At 45.5% G+C, this 21,334-nt stretch overlaps 1 pseudogene; it reads right to left on the reverse strand.

The window, feature by feature from the left end:
• Nucleotides 1–18,496, reverse strand: part of LOC116369273 (exportin-1-like) — a 33,322-nt pseudogene extending 14,826 nt beyond the window's left edge.
• Nucleotides 18,497–21,334: the final 2,838 nt, after the last annotated feature.

Consider the following 21,334-nt stretch of genomic DNA (forward strand, 5'->3'; position numbering starts at 1 on the left):
GCTTTCAGACAAAAAAACATTCAGGGCTCAAACCACCCAGTTTAGAATATATTCTGAGGTAAAGGAAGAGGCTTCACGTACCATGACAAACTGGCAGAGCTGGAATATCTGGGAGAATTCATTGCACATGCTGAAAGAGAGGCATAGTGAGTGTTACGACAGAGTCGGGGTTTTACTTCCATCTGTCTTCCAGGGTCATAGGAGGACAGCATAGCTCATACCAGACAAGGACAACTCCTGGTTCTGTGGTGCAGACATTCTGGCCTATTGATTGTGGTGAGAGTTTATCAGTCTCTGAGATATGTAGGGCATCACTGTCTGAGGTGCAGACCAGGGGCGCGTTCCAGGGGGTCCTTACTGCAGTCACGCTGCACTGCTGATCAGATTTCAAGATCCACATTGATATGAAAACCCTACCAGGAAGCAGTCACACTGCACATATCAGAAGACCACAATGTTTGAAGTTCTAGTCTTTTCTCAGCTATACGAACAGCTGTTGGTAGAGCAGGGTACTAACAGCTGTTGGTAGAGCCTGGTACTAACAGCTGTTGGTAGAGCAGGGTACTAACAGCTGTTGGTAGAGCAGGGTACTAACAGCTGTTGGTAGAGCCTGGTACTAACAGCTGTTGGTAGAGCCTGGTACTAACAGCTGTTGGTAGAGCCTGGTACTAACAGCTGTTGGTAGAGCAGGGTACTAACAGCTGTTGGTAGAGCCTGGTACTAACAGCTGTTGGTAGAGCCTGGTACTAACAGCTGTTGGTAGAGCAGGGTACTAACAGCTGTTGGTAGAGCAGGGTACTAACAGCTGTTGGTAGAGCCTGGTACTAACAGCTGTTGGTAGAGCAGGGTACTAACAGCTGTTGGTAGAGCCTGGTACTAACAGCTGTTGGTAGAGCCTGGTACTAACAGCTGTTGGTAGAGCCTGGTACTAACAGCTGTTGGTAGAGCAGGGTACTAACAGCTGTTGGTAGAGCAGGGTACTAACAGCTGTTGGTAGAGCCTGGTACTAACAGCTGTTGGTAGAGCCTGGTACTAACAGCTGTTGGTAGAGCCTGGTACTAACAGCTGTTGGTAGAGCAGGGTACTAACAGCTGTTGGTAGAGCCTGGTACTAACAGCTGTTGGTAGAGCAGGGTACTAACAGCTGTTGGTAGAGCAGGGTACTAACAGCTGTTGGTAGAGCAGGGTACTAACAGCTGTTGGTAGAGCCTGGTACTAACAGCTGTTGGTAGAGCCTGGTACTAACAGCTGTTGGTAGAGCAGGGTACTAACAGCTGTTGGTAGAGCAGGGTACTAACAGCTGTTGGTAGAGCAGGGTACTAACAGCTGTTGGTAGAGCCTGGTACTAACAGCTGTTGGTAGAGCAGGGTACTAACAGCTGTTGGTAGAGCCTGGTACTAACAGCTGTTGGTAGAGCAGGGTACTAACAGCTGTTGGTAGAGCCTGGTACTAACAGCTGTTGGTAGAGCCTGGTACTAACAGCTGTTGGTAGAGCAGGGTACTAACAGCTGTTGGTAGAGCCTGGTACTAACAGCTGTTGGTAGAGCAGGGTACTAACAGCTGTTGGTAGAGCCTGGTACTAACAGCTGTTGGTAGAGCAGGGTACTAACAGCTGTTGGTAGAGCAGGGTACTAACAGCTGTTGGTAGAGCAGGGTACTAACAGCTGTTGGTAGAGCAGGGTACTAACAGCTGTTGGTAGAGCAGGGTACTAACAGCTGTTGGTAGAGCCTGGTACTAACAGCTGTTGGTAGAGCCTGGTACTAACAGCTGTTGGTAGAGCAGGGTACTAACAGCTGTTGGTAGAGCAGGGTACTAACAGCTGTTGGTAGAGCCTGGTACTAACAGCTGTTGGTAGAGCCTGGTACTAACAGCTGTTGGTAGAGCAGGGTACTAACAGCTGTTGGTAGAGCAGGGTACTAACAGCTGTTGGTAGAGCCTGGTACTAACAGCTGTTGGTAGAGCCTGGTACTAACAGCTGTTGGTAGAGCAGGGTACTAACAGCTGTTGGTAGAGCCTGGTACTAACAGCTGTGAGGTGCTACATTATATAAAAGAGTGGTCCTGTATGTATGACTCAGTTGGTAGAGGATGGCGATTGAAACGCTAGGATTGTGGGTTCGATTCCCGGGACATATACAGAAAATGTATACACACATGACTAAGTGGCTTTGGACAAACGTGTCTGCTAAGTGGTGTATATATATACAGTATATTAATATATTACCTGTCTTTGAGGTGCTTGGCCTTGACCTGGGTCATCTGTCCACTAGAGAAGTCAAACACCTCCTCACTGAGCAGCTTGAGGATGATCATGTTGTTCTGACAGAGGCTCTCGCTGGTGCGGCTGGCTCCCACGATGTCACTGATGAACGTGGGCCAGTGCTTGGGCCACTCCTGCTTCAGGATCTGGAGGGAAAGGAGGAGAGGTTTACACACACATTAATATAAACAATCAGTCATACATGCAAACACCCACTAGCGGATGCATGCCAACACACACACACACAATACAGACATACCGTAGGCACACACACACACACACACACACAATACAGACATACTGTAGGTACACACACACACACACACACACACACACAATACAGACATACTGTAGGTACACACACACACACACACACACACACACACACACACACACACACACACACACACACACACACATACTGTAGGTACACACACACACACACACACAATACAGACATACTGTAGGTACACACACACACACACACACACACACACAATACAGACATACTGTAGGTACACACACACACACACACACACACACAATACAGACATACTGTAGGTACACACACACACAATACAGACATACTGTAGGTACACACACACACACAATACAGACATACTGTAGGTACACACACACACACAATACAGACATACTGTAGGTACACACACACATACATACACACACACAGACAGATTTAGTACTGTAGATATGTGGTAGTGGTGGAGTAGGGTCCTGAGGACACACAGTGTGTTGTAGATATGTGGTAGTGGTGGAGTAGGGTCCTGAGGACACACAGTGTGTTGTAGATATGTGGTAGTGGTGGAGTAGGGTCCTGAGGACACACAGTGTGTTGTAGATATGTGGTAGTGGTGGAGTAGGGTCCTGAGCACACACAGTGTGTTGTAGATATGTGGTAGTGGTGGAGTAGGGGCCTGAGGGCACACAGTGTGTTGTAGATGTGTGGTAGTGGTGGAGTAGGGGCCTGAGGACACACAGTGTGTTGTAGATGTGTGGTAGTGGTGGAGTAAGGTCCTGAGGACACACAGTGTGTTGTAGATGTGTGGTAGTGGTGGAGTAAGGTCCTGAGGACACACAGTGTGTTGTAGATATGTGGTGGAGTAGGGGCCTGAGGACACACAGTGTGTTGTAGATATGTGGTAGTGGTGGAGTAAGGTCCTGAGGACACACAGTGTGTTGTGAAATCTGTGAATGTATTGTTTTTAAAAATGGTATAAACTGCCTTCATTTATCTGGACCCCAGGAAGAGGATCCATAATAAACACAAACCCCTTTCTGAAGGCTCTGTACGCTAGCTTGCTGTGCTAAAGCCTATAGCCATTATTAGTTCTGGGAGCTAATGCTGTTCTCAGGGAAGGTTACTCATTCCTTAATAAGTGTGTGATTCACCAAACTACCACCCTTACACACACACACCCTTACTTACACACCCCCTTATACACCCCCTCATATACACACACCCCCTCACACACACACACTCCCTCACACACACACACTCCCTCACACACACACACCCCCTCACACACACACACCCCCTCACACCCCCTCACACACACACACCCCCTCACACACCCCTCACACCTGTCAGAACAGTCAGTAGATGCTGAGACACTCTGACCTGGTTGGTCTCTTCAGGACAAAACAACATCAGCTGATGCAGGCACACTGACTCACACTCAATAAAACAGAGACTCATGCAGCTACAGTCAGCTGTACACACACATGATACACACGTATGAATAAACACACACACACACAGTTACACACACAGATTGGAGGACTCTTGCCCAGATGAAGCTGAGCAGCACACCTGAGTCCTAGTTATAAAGAGAGCATCCTAGTTCATTCACAGACAGGAGAACAGCAATGTTAGTAGGTACACACACACTCACTCGCTCGCTCACGCACACGCGTGTGCACACATACACACACTCACTGACTCACTCACTCACTGACTCACTCACTGTCTCACTCACTCACTGTCTCGCTCACTCACTCACTGTCTCACTCACGGTCTCACTCACTCACTGTCTCACTCACTCACTGTCTCACTCACTCACTGTCTCACTCACTCACTGTCTCACTCACTCACTGTCTCACTCACTGTCTCACTCACTGTCACACTCACTCACTGTCACACTCACTCACTGTCTCCCTCACTCACTGTCTCCCTCACTCACTGTCTCCCTCACTCACTGTCTCACTCACTCACTGTCTCACTCACTCACTGTCTCACTCACTCACTGTCTCACTCACTCACTGTCTCACTCACTCACTGTCCCCCTCACTCACTGTCTCCCTCGCTCACTGTCTCCCTCGCTCACTGTCTCACTCGCTCACTGTCTCACTCGCTCACTGTCTCACTCGCTCACTGTCTCCCTCACTCACTGTCTCACTCACTCACTCACTGTCTCACTCACTCACTCACTCACTCACTGTCTCCCTCACTCACTGTCTCCCTCACTCACTGTCTCCCTCACTCACTGTCTCACTCGCTCACTGTCTCCCTCACTCACTGTCTCACTCGCTCACTGTCTCACTCGCTCACTGTCTCACTCGCTCACTGTCTCACTCGCTCACTGTCTCACTCGCTCACTGTCTCACTCGCTCACTGTCTCACTCGCTCACTGTCTCACTCGCTCACTGTCTCACTCGCTCACTGTCTCACTCGCTCACTGTCTCACTCACTCACTCACTCACTCACTGTCTCACTCACTGACTCACTGTCTCACTCACTCACTGTCTCACTCACTCACTCACTCACTGTCTCACTCACTCACTGTCTCACTCACTCACTGTCTCACTCACTCACTGTCCCCCTCACTCACTGTCTCCCTCGCTCACTGTCTCCCTCGCTCACTGTCTCACTCGCTCACTGTCTCACTCGCTCACTGTCTCACTCGCTCACTGTCTCCCTCACTCACTGTCTCACTCACTCACTCACTGTCTCACTCACTCACTCACTGTCTCACTCACTCACTCACTCACTGTCTCCCTCACTCACTGTCTCCCTCACTCACTGTCTCCCTCACTCACTGTCTCCCTCACTCACTGTCTCACTCGCTCACTGTCTCACTCGCTCACTGTCTCACTCGCTCACTGTCTCACTCGCTCACTGTCTCACTCGCTCACTGTCTCACTCGCTCACTGTCTCACTCGCTCACTGTCTCACTCGCTCACTGTCTCACTCACTCACTCACTCACTCACTGTCTCACTCACTGACTCACTGTCTCACTCACTCACTGTCTCACTCACTCACTCCCTTACCTGAACAAGGATCATGTTCAGCTTTCCAATGTACACTTTCTCTTTCTGAAAAGATAAATGAGAGCGGTGTCAACATGCTGTTATCATCCCGGTAACAATTACCAGCTCCATCTGACAGGGGAGTTTATCCTCATATTATTAACATGACATGTCTCAGCCCCTCACCTCGACCATTGTAGCGTCCGACGACGTCTTGATAATTAGTCCAACAACATACTTTTTAATACCTGCAGAGACAAGCAGAAACAACAGGATCAGATCAGAGACCAGCAGAAACAACAGGATCAGATCAGAGACCAGTAGAAACAACAGGATCAGATCAGAGACCAGTAGAAACAACAGGATCAGAGACCAGTAGAAACAACAGGATCAGAGACCAGCAGAAACAACAGGATCAGATCAGAGACCAGCAGAAACAACAGGATCAGATCAGAGACCAGCAGAAACAACAGGATCAGATCAGAGACCAGCAGAAACAACAGGATCAGATCAGAGACCAGCAGAAACAACAGGATCAGATCAGAGACCAGCAGAAACAACAGGATCAGATCAGAGACCAGCAGAAACAACAGGATCAGATCAGAGACCAGCAGAAACAACAGGATCAGAGACCAGCAGAAACAACAGGATCAGAGACCAGCAGAAACAACAGGATCAGAGACCAGCAGAAACAACAGGATCAGATCAGAGACCAGTAGAAACAACAGGATCAGAGACCAGCAGAAACAACAGGATCAGATCAGAGACCAGTAGAAACAACAGGATCAGATCAGAGACCAGCAGAAACAACAGGATCAGAGACCAGCAGAAACAACAGGATCAGATCAGAGACCAGTAGAAACAACAGGATCAGATCAGAGACCAGCATAAACAACAGGATCAGATCAGAGACCCGCAGAAACAACAGGATCAGATCAGAGACCAGCAGAAATAACAGGATCAGAGACCAGCAGAAACAACAGGATCAGATCAGAGACCAGCAGAAACAACAGGATCAGATCAGAGACCAGCTTGAAACAACAGGATCAGATCAGAGACCAGCAGAAACAGCAGGATCAGATCAGAGACAAGCAGAAACAACAGGATCAGATCAGAGACCAGCAGACACAACAGGATCAGATCAGAGACCAGCAGAAACAACAGGATCAGATCAGAGACCAGCAGAAACAACAGGATCAGATCAGAGACCAGCAGAAACAACAGGATCAGAGACCAGCAGAAACAACAGGATCAGATCAGAGACCACCAGAAACAACAGGATCAGATCAGAGACCACCAGAAACAACAGGATCAGGTCAGAGACCAGCAGAAACAACAGGATCAGATCAGAGACCAGCAGAAACAACAGGATCAGATCAGAGACCAGCAGAAACAACAGGATCGGATCAGAGACCAGCAGAAACAACAGGATCGGATCAGAGACCAGCAGAAACAACAGGATCGGATCAGAGACCAGCAGAAACAACAGGATCAGATCAGAGACCAGCAGAAACAACAGGATCAGATCAGAGACCACCAGAAACAACAGGATCAGATCAGAGACCAGTAGAAACAACAGGATCAGATCAGAGACCAGCAGAAACAACAGGATCAGAGACCAGCAGAAACAACAGGATCAGATCAGAGACCAGTAGAAACAACAGGATCAGATCAGAGACCAGCAGAAACAACAGGATCAGATCAGAGACCAGCAGAAACAACAGGATCAGAGACCAGCAGAAACAACAGGATCAGATCAGAGACCAGTAGAAACAACAGGATCAGATCAGAGACCAGCAGAAACAACAGGATCAGAGACCAGCAGAAACAACAGGATCAGATCAGAGACCAGCAGAAACAACAGGATCAGATCAGAGACCAGCAGAAACAACAGGATCAGAGACCAGCAGAAACAACAGGATCAGATCAGAGACCAGTAGAAACAACAGGATCAGATCAGAGACCAGCAGAAACAACAGGATCAGAGACCAGCAGAAACAACAGGATCAGATCAGAGACCAGCAGAAACAACAGGATCAGAGACCAGCAGAAACAACAGGATCAGATCAGAGACCACCAGAAACAACAGGATCAGATCAGAGACCAGCAGAAACAACAGGATCAGGTCAGAGACCAGCAGAAACAACAGGATCAGATCAGAGACCAGCAGAAACAACAGGATCAGATCAGAGACCAGCAGAAACAACAGGATCGGATTAGAGACCAGCAGAAACAACAGGATCGGATCAGAGACCAGCAGAAACAACAGGATCAGATCAGAGACCAGCAGAAACAACAGGATCAGATCAGAGACCACCAGAAACAACAGGATCAGATCAGAGACCAGCAGAAACAACAGGATCAGGTCAGAGACCAGCAGAAACAACAGGATCAGATCAGAGACCAGCAGAAACAACAGGATCAGATCAGAGACCAGCAGAAACAACAGGATGGGATCAGAGACCAGCAGAAACAACAGGATCGGATCAGAGACCAGCAGAAACAACAGGATCAGATCAGAGACCAGTAGAAACAACAGGATCAGATCAGAGACCAGCAGAAACAACAGGATCAGATCAGAGACCAGCAGAATTTAATTTAAAAAAAAATATATATATATATATATATATATATTTTAACCTTTCTTTTACTAGGCAAGTCAGTTAAGAACAAATTCTTATTTTCAATGACGGCCTAGGAACAGTGGGTTAACTGCCTGTTCAGGGGCAGAACGACAGATTTGTACCTTGTCAGCGCGGGGATTCGAACTTGCAACCTTTCGGTTACTGGTCCAACACTCTAACCACTAGGCCAGCCTGCCGTCCCTACACTCTAACCACTAGGCTACCCTGCCGTCCCTACACTCTAACCACTAGGCTACCCTGCCGTCCCTACACTCTAACCACTAGGCTACCCTGCCGTCCCTACACTCTAACCACTAGGCTACCTGCCGTCCCTACACTCTAACCACTAGGCTACCCTGCCGCCCCAGAAACAACAGGATCAGATCAGATCACCAGAGCGTACAGAGCACAGGTTTGTACACAACACTTCCTTACAGAGCAGGTAACAACATAATCAGTGACCCAGAACACAGTGCTGCTTCACAAGGTGTGAATCTAGAATCTACTGGACCAACAGCTGGGCATTGGCTGATACACATATCTGCTTTAGTGGAACCCAGTGAGCAAGCAGAGCATTGATAGGTGTCTGCTGCTTGCTGTCATGCATACTGTTACTGTGTAATGTAGCTAGCTGCTGAACTGAACTGACACTGGCTGATTTTAAACAAGCTGCACACAGACCACCTACTAGTCTGTACAGCGGCATTATTATTAACCCTTAGTTGACCAGCTACGTTGATGAGAACACATTGTCTTTTACAGAAACGACCTGGAGAAGAGTTACAGGGGAGAGGGGATGAACGAGCCAATTGGAAGCTGGGGATGATTAGGTGGCTATGATGGTATGAGGACCGGATTGGTTACTTAGTTGGGGGGGTGGATCATTGGTCCAAACCGTTGTAAAACAGAAAATGTTTTGCAGCGAAAACTAGACTTTCTATTGGACAAATTCGGGGGGGGGGGGTCCTCCCCGGTTCTGTTTGGTTCCAAGTCCCTCCCCAGTTCTGTTTGGTTCCAAGTCCCTCCCCAGTTCTGTTTGATTCCAAGTCCCTCCCTAGTTCTGTTTGGTTCCAAGTCCCTCCCCGGTTCTGTTTGGTTCCAAGTCCCTCCCCGGTTCTGTTTGGTTCCAAGTCCCTCCCCAGTTCTGTTTGGTTCCAAGTCCCTCCCCAGTTCTGTTTGGTTCCAAGTCCCTCCCCAGTTCTGTTTGGTTCCAAGTCCCTCCCTAGTTCTGTTTGGTTCCAAGTCCCTCCCCAGTTCTGTTTGATTCCAAGTCCCTCCCCAGTTCTGTTTGGTTCCAAGCACCCTAACTCTCACCATAGTGCCATGACAGTAACTGAGTAGAAATACAGAAGAGTGGAGAAATTCAACAACGGGGGTGTCCAGGTCGTCTTCGTAGCAGTCAAGCTTCATCAGATCTCACAACACCAGAGGGGTATCCTACGAAGCCAGCTACATCTACTCTGGGTTTTCTAAAGCTAACCAGCTTCAGGTAGTTTACATAACTTCACAGCAGTTAGGAAAGCTAAGGCTAGCTTTTTCAAATATATATATTTTTTATCCTGTAGCACAAACTCAAAAAAGTTCTGGGACACTGTAAAGTCCATGGAGAATAAGAGCAGCTCCTCCCAGCTGCCCACTGCACTGACGCTAGGTAACACTATCACCACCGATAAATCCATGATAATTGAGAATTTCAATAAGCATTTTTCTACGGCTGGCCATGCATTCCACCTGGCTACCCATACCCTGGTCAACAGCACTGCACCCCCCACAGCAACTCGCCCAAGCCTCCACCATTTCTCCTTCTCCCAAATCCATTCAGCTGATGTTCTGAAAGAGCTGCAAAATCTGGACCCCTACAAATCAGCCGGGCTAGACAATCTGGACCCTCTCTTTTTAAAATTATCTCCCGAAATTGTTGCAACCCTTATTACTAGCCTGTTCAACCTCTCAGCATCGTCTGAGATCCCCAAAGATTGGAAAGCTGCCGCGGTCATCCCCCTCTTCAAAGGGGGAGACACTCTAGACCCAAACTGCTACAGACCTATATCTATTCTACCCTGCCTCCCTAAGGTCTTCGAAAGCCAAGTTAACAAACAGATCACAGACCATTTCAATCCCACCTTACCTTCTCCGCTATGCAATCTGGCTTCCGAGCTGGTCATGGGTGCACCTCAGCCACGCTCAAGGTCCTAAATAATATCATAACTGCCATCGACAAGAGACAATACTGTGCAGCCGTATTCATCGACCTGGCCAAGGCTTTCGACTCTGTCAATCACCACATTCTTATCGGCATATTCAACAGCCTTGGTTTCTCAAATGACTTCTTCACCTGGTTCCCAAACTACTTCTCAGATAGAGTTCAGTGTGTCAAATTGGAGGGCCTGTTGTCCAGACCTCTGGCAGTCTCTATGGGGGTGCCACAGGGTTCAATTCTCGGGCCGACTATCTTCTCTGTATACATCAATGATGTCGTTCTTGCTGCTGGTGATTCTCTGATCCACCTCTACAGCCTACAATTACATTCTATATGATAAACATTACAGGGCCACCCCAGTAGATTAGAACTGTTTCCTGATAAACATTACAGGGCCACACCAGTAGATTAGAACTGTTTCCTGATAAACATTACAGGGCCACACCAGTAGGTGGTAGCTGAGAACACCAGTCAGCAGAAGGAGAAGGTTGCAGAAGTTGTAGAGAAAACACATCACTACACTTTTGTTGTGCGTCGGTTTAACAACAGGACATGAAACAAAATAAACACTGTGCCTTTACAATAAAAGGCACAAAATAGCATTTGGCTGGAGCTACAGTTCAATAAACGACATTTCCTTATTTGTCAAAACATACTGTGTACAGCCCACTAGCAGTAGTAAGATGCAGGCAGTAGTATGGGCCAAGTCAGTGTCATAAATATATTCAGTAGCACAACTATAGTGAGTAGGGTAATTATAGTGAGTAGGGTAACTATAGTGAGTAGGGTAACTATAGTGAGTAGGGTAACTATAGTGAGTAGGGTAATTATAGTGAGTAGGGTAATTATAGTGAGTAGGGTAACTATAGTGAGTAGGGTAACTATAGTGAGTAGGGTAACTATAGTGAGTAGGGTAACTATAGTGAGTAGGGTAACTATAGTGAGTAGGGTAATTATAGTGAGCGGGGTAACTATAGTGAGTAGGGTAATTATAGTGAGCGGGGTAACTATAGTGAGTAACTATAGTGAGTAGGGTAATTATAGTGAGTAGGCTAATTATAGTGAGTAGGGTAACTATACTGAGTAGGGTAATTATAGTGAGTAGGGTAACTATAGTGAGTAGGGTAACTATAGTGAGTAGGGTAACTATAGTGAGTAGGGTAATTATAGTGAGTAACTATAGTGAGTAGGGTAATTATAGTGAGTGTAGGGTAACTATTGTGAGTAGGGTAACTATAGTGAGTAGGGTAACTATAGTGAGTAGGGTAACTATAGTGAGTAGGGTAACTATAGTGAGTAGGACAATTATAGTGAGTAGGGCAATTATAGTGAGTAGGGCAATTATAGTGAGTAGGGTAATTATAGTGAGTAGAGCAATTATAGTGAGTAACTATAGTGAGTAGGGTAATTATTGTGAGTAGGGTAACTAAAGTGAGTAGGGTAATTATAGTGAGTAGGGTAACTATAGTGAGTAACTATAGTGGGTAGGGTAACTATAGTGAGTAGGGTAACTATAGTGAGTAGGGTAACTATAGTGACTAGGGTAATTATAGTGAGTAGGGTAACTATAGTGAGTAGGGTAATTATAGTGAGTAGGGTAACTATAGTGAGTAACTATAGTGAGTAGGGTAATTATAGTGAGTAGGGTAATTATAGTGAGTAACTATAGTGAGCAGGGTAATTATAGTGAGTAATTATAGTGAGTATGGTCATTATAGTGAGTAGGGTAACTATAGTGAGTAGGGTAACTATAGTGAGTAGGGTAACTATAGTGAGTAGGGTAACTATAGTGAGTAGGGTCATTATAGTGAGCGGGGTAACTATAGTGAGTAAGGTAACTATAGTGAGTAGGGTAACTATAGTGAGTAGGGTAATTATAGTGAGCGGGGTAACTATAGTGAGTAGGGTAACTATAGTGAGTAGGGTAACTATAGTGAGTAGGGTAATTATAGTGAGCGGGGTAATTATAGTGAGCAGGGTAATTATAGTGAGTAGGGTAATTATAGTGAGTAACTATAGTGAGTAGGGTAACTATAGTGAGTAACTGTAGTGAGTAGGGTAACTATAGTGAGAAACTATAGTGAGTAGGGTAATTATAGTGAGTAACTATAGTGAGTAGGGTAACTATAGTGAGTAACTGTAGTGAGTAGGGTAACTATAGTGAGTAACTGTAGTGAGTAGGGTAATTATAGTGAGCAGGGTAATTATAGTGAGTGAGTCCCCTCTCCTAACACACACAGTAGGGTAATTATAGTGAGTAACTATAGTGAGTAGGGTAACTATAGTGAGTAACTGTAGTGAGTAGGGTAATTATAGTGAGCAGGGTAATTATAGTGAGTGAGTCCCCTCTCCTAACACACACACACATTCAATGTGACGGCTGTGATCACACACCATCAGGAAGTCTGACGGTCTGTGAGATCAGATAGAAAAGACCTGTTCTTTGACTTGACTCTTGTCATTTCACAGAGACACAGTTGATCCAAAGAAGACCTTCACCTGAAGTGTGCAGGATGAAAAGGAGACCTTCACCTGAAGTGTGCAGGATGAAAAGGAGACCTTTACCTGAAGTGTGCAGGATTTAAAGGAGACCTTCACCTGAAGTGTGCAGGATTTAAAGGAGACCTTCACCTGAAGTGTGCAGGATGAAAAGGAGACCTTCACCTGAAGTGTGCAGGATTTAAAGGAGACCTTCACCTGAAGTGTGCAGGTTGAAAAGGAGACCTTCACCTGAAGTGTGCAGGATGAAAAGGAGACCTTCACCTGAAGTGTGCAGGATGAAAAGGAGACCTTCACCTGAAGTGTGCAGGATGAAAAGGAGACCTTCACCTGAAGTGTGCAGGGTTTAAAGGAGACCTTCACCTGAAGTGTGCAGGATGAAAAGGAGACCTTCACCTGAAGTGTGCAGGATGAAAAGGAGACCTTCACCTGAAGTGTGCAGGATGAAAAGGAGACCTTCACCTGAAGTGTGCAGGTTGAAAAGGAGACCTTCACCTGAAGTGTGCAGGATGAAAAGGAGACCTTCACCTGAAGTGTGCAGGATGAAAAGGAGACCTTCACCTGAAGTGTGCAGGATGAAAAGGAGACCTTCACCTGAAGTGTGCAGGGTTTAAAGGAGACCTTCACCTGAAGTGTGCAGGATGAAAAGGAGACCTTCACCTGAAGTGTGCAGGATGAAAAGGAGACCTTCACCTGAAGTGTGCAGGATGAAAAGGAGACCTTCACCTGAAGTGTGCAGGTTGAAAAGGAGACCTTCACCTGAAGTGTGCAGGATGAAAAGGAGACCTTCACCTGAAGTGTGCAGGATGAAAAGGAGACCTTCACCTGAAGTGTGCAGGATGAAAAGGAGACCTTCACCTGAAGTGTGCAGGGTTTAAAGGAGACCTTCACCTGAAGTGTGCAGGATGAAAAGGAGACCTTCACCTGAAGTGTGCAGGATGAAAAGGAGACCTTCACCTGAAGTGTGCAGGATGAAAAGGAGACCTTCACCTGAAGTGTGCAGAATGAAAAGGAGACCGTCTCTTGATCTTGCTTTCAACTCGATGTCATTTTGCAATTCAATTATCTCCATGTCAACTCCGACAGGTAAAACAAATACTATCTGTAATGTGTCAGACAACCTCCTCAATCTGAACGGGGAGGTTTGAAATAAATATAACAACCTCCCCTGTGTCATTTAACTCCTGAAAACACCTGTTGAATTCAGATGACAGTTTCTCCAGGAGGGGAACAGAATTCTTGCAGGAGAAAAGCATCTTTGTTTTCCTATGTTTTCCAACACTTCCTCCAGGTTGGGGAAGTGCACCAGCCTTCCATTCCTCAGCTGAAAGGCCTTGGTCTTAAAGTCAGTGACAGCGCTGATCATGTGTATCACGTCTTTGTCTTTTCCCTGAAGCTCATAGTTGGAGATGGTTCAGATTTGCTGTTTTGTCCATCATCAGACAGTCCCTCACGCTCCTCACTTCGTGACTCTAGAAATGATTTGATCTCGGGCAGCAAGTCAACCAATCGCGGCAGTACTTTCCCGCGACTCAACCACCTTACGTAAGCCTGGAGAATCAGGTCGCCGTATGCGGCATCAAACTCAACTAATAAAGATTTAAACAAGCGGTGCTGAAGTCCTTTCGCGCTAATCGAATTAACAATCATAACGGCAAGTGTCATGACATGAGACGAGTCCACAGCTTTACTAGCTAGTGCTTTTTCAACAATGTGTGAAACTGTGTGAATTGTTGAAAAACTCTGGGAAATCGGGATCACGACGGCACAGTGCAACGAACCCCGAATGCAGCCCACGCATTTCTGGTGTCCCGTCTGTAGTGATCGCTGTTATCATGCACATAACGTTTAAACTCATTGTTTAAACGGGCTGCCCCCAGGTGGTAAGAGTAGGCAACAACACGTCTGCCACGCTGATCCTCAACACTGGGGCCCCTATCATGGTCCAAACACAACAAGACAGTCATGGACAAAATCGTTTGCCCCTCAGGAGACTGAAAAGAGTTGGCATGGGTCTCCACATCCTTAAAACGTTCTACAGCTGCACCATCGAGAGCATCCTGACTGGTTGCATCACTGCCTGGTATGACAACTGCTCGGCCTCCGATCGCAAGGCGCTACAGAGGGTAGTGTGTATGGCCCAGTACATCACTGGGGCCAAGCTTCATGCCATCCAGGACCTATATAATAGGCAGTGTCAGAGGAAAGCCCATAAAATTATCAGAGACTCCAGTCAACAAGACATAGACAGTTTTCTCTGCTACCACATGGCAAGCGGTACCGGAGCGCCAAGTCTAGGACCAAAAGTCTCCTTAACAGCTTCTACCCCCCAAGCCATAGTTGGCTACATTCTTTCTTTGACAAACATTAGAAATATGAAGGCCATGCATCGTTTTAGTAAATAATACCTTTCTTTTTCATTACAAAAGTATTTAGTGGTGTGGCTGTCAGCCAAATAAAGTTGCACTTCTGTTGTCCTCTGATGAAAAGTTATTTTCTGCCAAATGTGTTGCACTAATGTGTTTTCTGTGAAGGAAAACTATAGTTACATGTTCCTGATCCTTCTATTGAAGCCAAAAATATATATAATATATAAATATATTCAATATAAACAGGACCCCTGTCAATACACAGCTGGACTCCTGCTTTCTCCCATTGTGCTATTTACAAACACATGACTGACTGTTCTGGGGAACTACGGTAAAGCTTCATAATGTAAAATAATGTGACAGGTGAAATGAAGAACACAACCTGCTTTATCTCCTAACCTATTCCACTGCAGGTATTTACTTAAATATTACAATTTTATTGAAAAAATTTAAAGAAATACAGTATAGACTGTATTGAAAAACCATTCGGTGGCTATTTCCAAATACCCCGATACACAGTATACCGCCCAAGTCTAATATACACACTACCTAGTGAAGAAAATGATTAAAATGTTGACGTGACCGGGATTGCACAATAAAGTCAGAGCTGTATTGGTCCCTAAATTGATCAGATCCCCTGTGTAGCTGATGCTAGATGGTTGCATCACTGCCTGGTATGGCAACTGCTCGGCCTCCGACCGCAAGGCGCTACAGAGGGTACAGAGGGTTCAGATCTCCTGTGTAGCTGATGCTAGATCTTCCACCAACATATTGAGCCTTGGCCTGTCTGTCATGGCTTCCCATCTACATGTTTTAACTAAGATTAACATGCGGGGACTTATAGACTCACACCAGTGGTCGCTGGCTTCGCTAAAAAGTTCCAGCACCAAGTCCCTTTGCAATCCCTCAACTAACAGCATGTTTAATTCTTCCCTCCTAGCTTTTCCCTTGTGTTCTGCCAGAGACAGAACCCAGCCTTTCTGCAGAACAGGACTCAGCCAAGCAGAAAATGAACCGGCGTGCTTAGAGGGGAACACGGCCCAACTTGGCAACCGCACGTCGGCCGGGTTAAGGGGGAGAGAGAGGGGGGTGGGGGGTGTCGCTGCCTCCACAATTAAGACGTCTTGAGTTGTCAAGAGCAATATTCCAAAGGACAGCTGATTCTCCCCATGGGTTCTTCTCCAACTCTTAATGAGCAAGAACATGCGTCTTAAGATACAGAGCAATGAAACTAAGACACAGATACAGTGTTCAAATTCACCTACGGTAGTGTCAACACGCATTCTAAAGTCTGATGTCCGGTTCCACCCTGTCCTCAGACACGAGGTGAGGGAATGGTTTGGTTGGCGAGCGAGGCTGAGAGGGGCGAAAGGTGATTGATTTACAACAATCTGGCCTTATTGCCCACCTGGTACAGACAGGAGAGGACTGGCCACCCCTTAGAGCCTGGTTCCTCTTTACCCAGTACAGCCAGGAGAGGACAGGTCACCCCTCAGAGCCTGGTTCCTCTCTACCCAGTACAGCCAGGAGAGGATAGGTCACCCCTCAGAGCCTGGTTCCTCTCTACCCAGTACAGCCAGGAGAGGACTGGCCACCCCTCAGAGCCTGGTTCCTCTCTAGGTTTCTTCCTTCTAGGGAGTTTTTCTCTAGACACTGTGCCACTGGGCTCCCGAGTGACACAGCGGTCTGAGACACTGCATCTCAGTGCTAGAGGCGTCACTACAGACACCCTGGTTCGAATCCAGGCTGTATCACAACCAGCCGTGATTGGAAGTCTCATAGGGCGGTGCACAATTGACCCAGCGTCGTCCGGGTTTGTCCGGTGGAGGCCATCATTGTAAATAAGAATTTGTTCTTAACTTCACTAGGGTAGGGGGCATCATTTGGAATTTTGGATGAAAAGCGTGCCCAAATTAAACTGCCTGCTACTCAGGCCCATAAGCTAGGATATTCATATAATTAGTAGATTTGGATAGAAAACACTCTAAAGTTCCCAAAACTGTTAAAATAATGTCTGTGAGTATAACAGAACTGATATGGCAGGTGAAAACCAGAGGAAAATCCAACCAGGATGTACTATTATTTTGAAAGGATGTTTTTCCATTAAAAGCCTATCCACCATACAAAGACTTAGGACCCAGTTCACGATCTCTATGGCTTCCTCAACATGTGACCAGTCTTTCGGCACGGTTTCAGGCTTTTACTCTGAAAAATGAGGGAGATACAGCACTTTCAATGAGAGGACAGTGGAAATTTCCAGACATGAACCAAGCACGTGATCGGGAGCGCGCATTTCTTGTTTACCTTTTCTATTGACGAAGCTTTTGTCCGGTTAAAATATTATTGATTATTATGACAAAAACAACCCGAGGATTGATTTTAAACATCGTTTGACATGTTTCTACTATCTTTTATTGTACTTTTTTGACTTTTCGTCTTGGTTTTGAGAGCGCTCATTGTGCCTGACAGCGGTTGCATTAAGGAGAAGTTTCTGTATTCGTATGTTTAACACTTGTATCTTTTATCAATGTTTATGATGAGTATTTCTGTTATTTGATGTGTCTCTCTGCACTTTCACTGGATGTTTGTTTGAGACATTTCTGAACATAACACACCCATTTTAAATGAGGTTTTTGGACATAAAGATTAACTTTATCGAACAAAACACACATTTATTTTATTTATTCAAAACACTCAAGTCCTGTGAGTGCCATCTGATGAAGATCATCAAAGGTTAGTGATTCATTTAATTGCTATTTCTGACTTTTATGAGCCCTCTCCTTGGCTGGAAAATGGCTGTATGGTTTTCTATGACTAGGTGCTAACCAAACATAATAATTTGGTGTGCTTTCGCCGTAAAGCCTATTTGAAATCGGACACTGTGGCTGGATTTACAAGAAGTTTATCTTTAAAATGGTGTAAAATACTTGTATGTTTGAGGAATTTTAATTATGAGATTTCTGTTGTTTTGAATTTGGAGCCCTGCAATTTCACTGGCTGTTGTCGAGGTGGGACGCCAGCGTACGAGACAGGTTAACTGACTTGCCTAGTTAAATAAAGGTTCAATTAATTAATTCTGCATTGCTTGCTCTTAGGCCGGGTAACTGTCATGCCCTTAGTGACAACTGCTGACATAAAAAGGGCTTTCTAAAAAAGAACAGGGGCAGCGAGGCTTACCTTCACACTGGTTTCTGGGTAGAATCTTCCATCTTGTTTTGATAACTGTTTCCAGAATCTGCAGAGCATAGTACTGTAATGCACAAGGAGAGAAACAGCGCTAGGTGACAGTGGTCATAGCAACGCTGAACATTAAAAACATGGTGTATATTTTGGAGCAACAGAAACAAAAGAAAAACATGAATTGAGTCAAAAAAAAAAAGAGATTTTTTTTCAACCTTTTCAATCGGTTTGAACTACATTTCATGCAGTTTTTTTAGTAAGTAAACATTTCAATAAAAGTGCTATTTTAGTTTTGGTCTCTACGAGCCACCGTAGGGCTGAAGGCATGTAGAAGTCCTGCTGTTTCTCCCAGGACCACACCAGAAGGTGAACGACCGAGGGGAAGAACACTAATACACCTCACAACATTTGTTTCGTTCAATACTACTGTTTTATTTGGTTTTTTAAAAGTGACAGATTCTGCTTGTAATAAAGAATACTATATAAAAATAAACATATTACTATTATTACCACCCATTGTTTTTAGTTACGTCAAACCAAGTAGCCTGAGAGACATTGCAGGTTTGGTATACAAACTTAGTCTAAGCAATTGGTTTTAAAAGGTTGTCAGCAGAAAGGTGAACGTCGGCCTGTTTAGGAACCACCAGGGTAAGACTGGCGTCTTACTGCACCTAACAAACCTCTAACCTCACAACAACCAACATAATCAGGCCAAATGGCCTTATATAGTGCACTACCAGCTCTGGTTAAAAGGAGTGCACTATATAGGGAATAGGGTACCATTCTAGAAACGGTGCAATTTTCACCTTAAACTGGTGTGTCTCAAAAGAAACAGCAAGACCAGCCACAGGTTTTCATTTGTCCTATATCTATCAAATGAATTATATACTTTTATAAAGTCAAGTAAAAAATAAACTTTTAAAAACGACTTAAATGTCACAAAATACTGTATTTTATTATTTGGTCTATTGTTATTTGGATCAACAGTATTTCAACTGCAGGGATCACTGTTTCAAAAGGTAAGGTGGAGGACAGTAGGGATCACTGTTTCAAAAGGTAAGGTGGAAGACAGTAGGGATCACTGTTTCAAAAGGTAAGGTGGAGGACAGTAGGGATCACTGTTTCAAAAGGTAAGGTGGAGGACAGTAGGGATCACTGTTTCAAAAGGTAAGGTGGAGGACAGTAGGGATCACTGTTTCAAAAGGTAAGGTGGAGGACAGTAGGGATCACTGTTTCAAAAGGTAAGGTGGAGGACAGTAGGGATCACTGTTTCAAAAGGTAAGGTGGAAGACAGTAGGGATCACTGTTTCAAAAGGTAAGGTGGAGGACAGTAGGGATCACTGTTTCAAAAGGTAAGGTGGAAGACAGTAGGGATCACTGTTTCAAAAGGTAAGGTGGAAGACAGTAGGGATCACTGTTTCAAAAGGTAAGGTGGAGGACAGTAGGGATCACTGTTTCAAAAGGTAAGGTGGAAGACAGTAGGGATCACTGTTTCAAAAGGTAAGGTGGAGGACAGTAGGGATCACTGTTTCAAAAGGTAAGGTGGAGGACAGTAGGGATCACTGTTTCAAAAGGTAAGGTGGAGGACAGTAGGGATCACTGTTTCAAAGGTAAGGTGGAGGACAGTAGGGATCACTGTTTCAAAAGGTAAGGTGGAGGACAGTAGGGATCACTGTTTCAAAAGGTAAGGTGGAGGACAGTAGGGATCACTGTTTCAAAAGGTAAGGTGGAGGACAGTAGGGATCACTGTTTCAAAAGGTAAGGTGGAGGACAGTAGGGATCACTGTTTCAAAAGGTAAGGTGGAGGACAGTAGGGATCACTGTTTCAAAGGTAAGGTGGAAGACAGTAGGGATCACGTTTCAAAAGGTAAGGTGGAAGACAGTAGGGATCACTGTTTCAAAGGTAAGGTGGAGGACAGTAGGGATCACTGTTTCAAAAGGTAGGTGGAAGACAGTAGGGATCACTGTTTCAAAAGGTAAGGTGGAGGACAGTAGGGATCACTGTTTCAAAAGGTAAGGTGGAGGACAGTAGGGATCACTGTTTCAAAAGGTAAGGTGGAAGACAGTAGGGATCACTGTTTCAAAAGGTAAGGTGGAGGACAGTAGGGATCACTGTTTCAAAAGGTAAGGTGGAAGACAGTAGGGATCACTGTTTCAAAGTAAGGTGGAGGACAGTAGGGATCACTGTTTCAAAAGGTAAGGTGGAGGACAGTAGGGATCACTGTTTCAAAAGGTAAGGTGGAGGACAGTAGGGATCACTGTTTCAAAAGGTAAGGTGGAGGACAGTAGGGATCACTGTTTCAAAAGGTAAGGTGGAGGACAGTAGGGATCACTGTTTCAAAAGGTAGGTGGAGGACAGTAGGGATCACTGTTTCAAAAGGTAAGGTGGAGGACAGTAGGATCACTGTTTCAAAGGTAAGGTGGAAGACAGTGAGGGATCACTGTTTCAAAGGTAAGGTGGAGGACAGTAGGGATCACTGTTTCAAAGGTAAGGTGGAGGACAGTAGGGATCCCCTGTTTCAAAAGGTAAGGTGGAAGACAGTAGGGATCACTGTTTCAAAAGGTAAGGTGGAAGACAGTAGGGATCACTGTTTCAAAAGGTAAGGTGGAGGACAGTAGGGATCACTGTCTTTTTCAAAAGGTAAGGTGGAGGACAGTAGGGATCCACTGTTTCAAAAGGTAAGGTGGAGGACAGCAGGGATCACTGTTTAAAAAGGTAAGGTGGAGGGGGACAGTAGGGATCACTGTTTAAAAGGTAAGGTGGAAGACAGTAGGGATCACTGTTTCAAAAGGTAAGGTGGAAGACAGTAGGATCACTGTTTCAAAAAGGTAAGGTGGAGGACAGTAGGGATCACTGTTTCAAAAGGTAAGGTGGAAGACAGTAGGGATCACTGTTTCAAAAGGTAAGGTGGAGGACAGTAGGGATCACTGTTTC

The sequence above is a fragment of the Oncorhynchus kisutch genome, unplaced genomic scaffold (assembly GCF_002021735.2).
Source record: "Oncorhynchus kisutch isolate 150728-3 unplaced genomic scaffold, Okis_V2 scaffold2114, whole genome shotgun sequence".
NCBI classification, from domain to species: domain Eukaryota; kingdom Metazoa; phylum Chordata; class Actinopteri; order Salmoniformes; family Salmonidae; genus Oncorhynchus; species Oncorhynchus kisutch.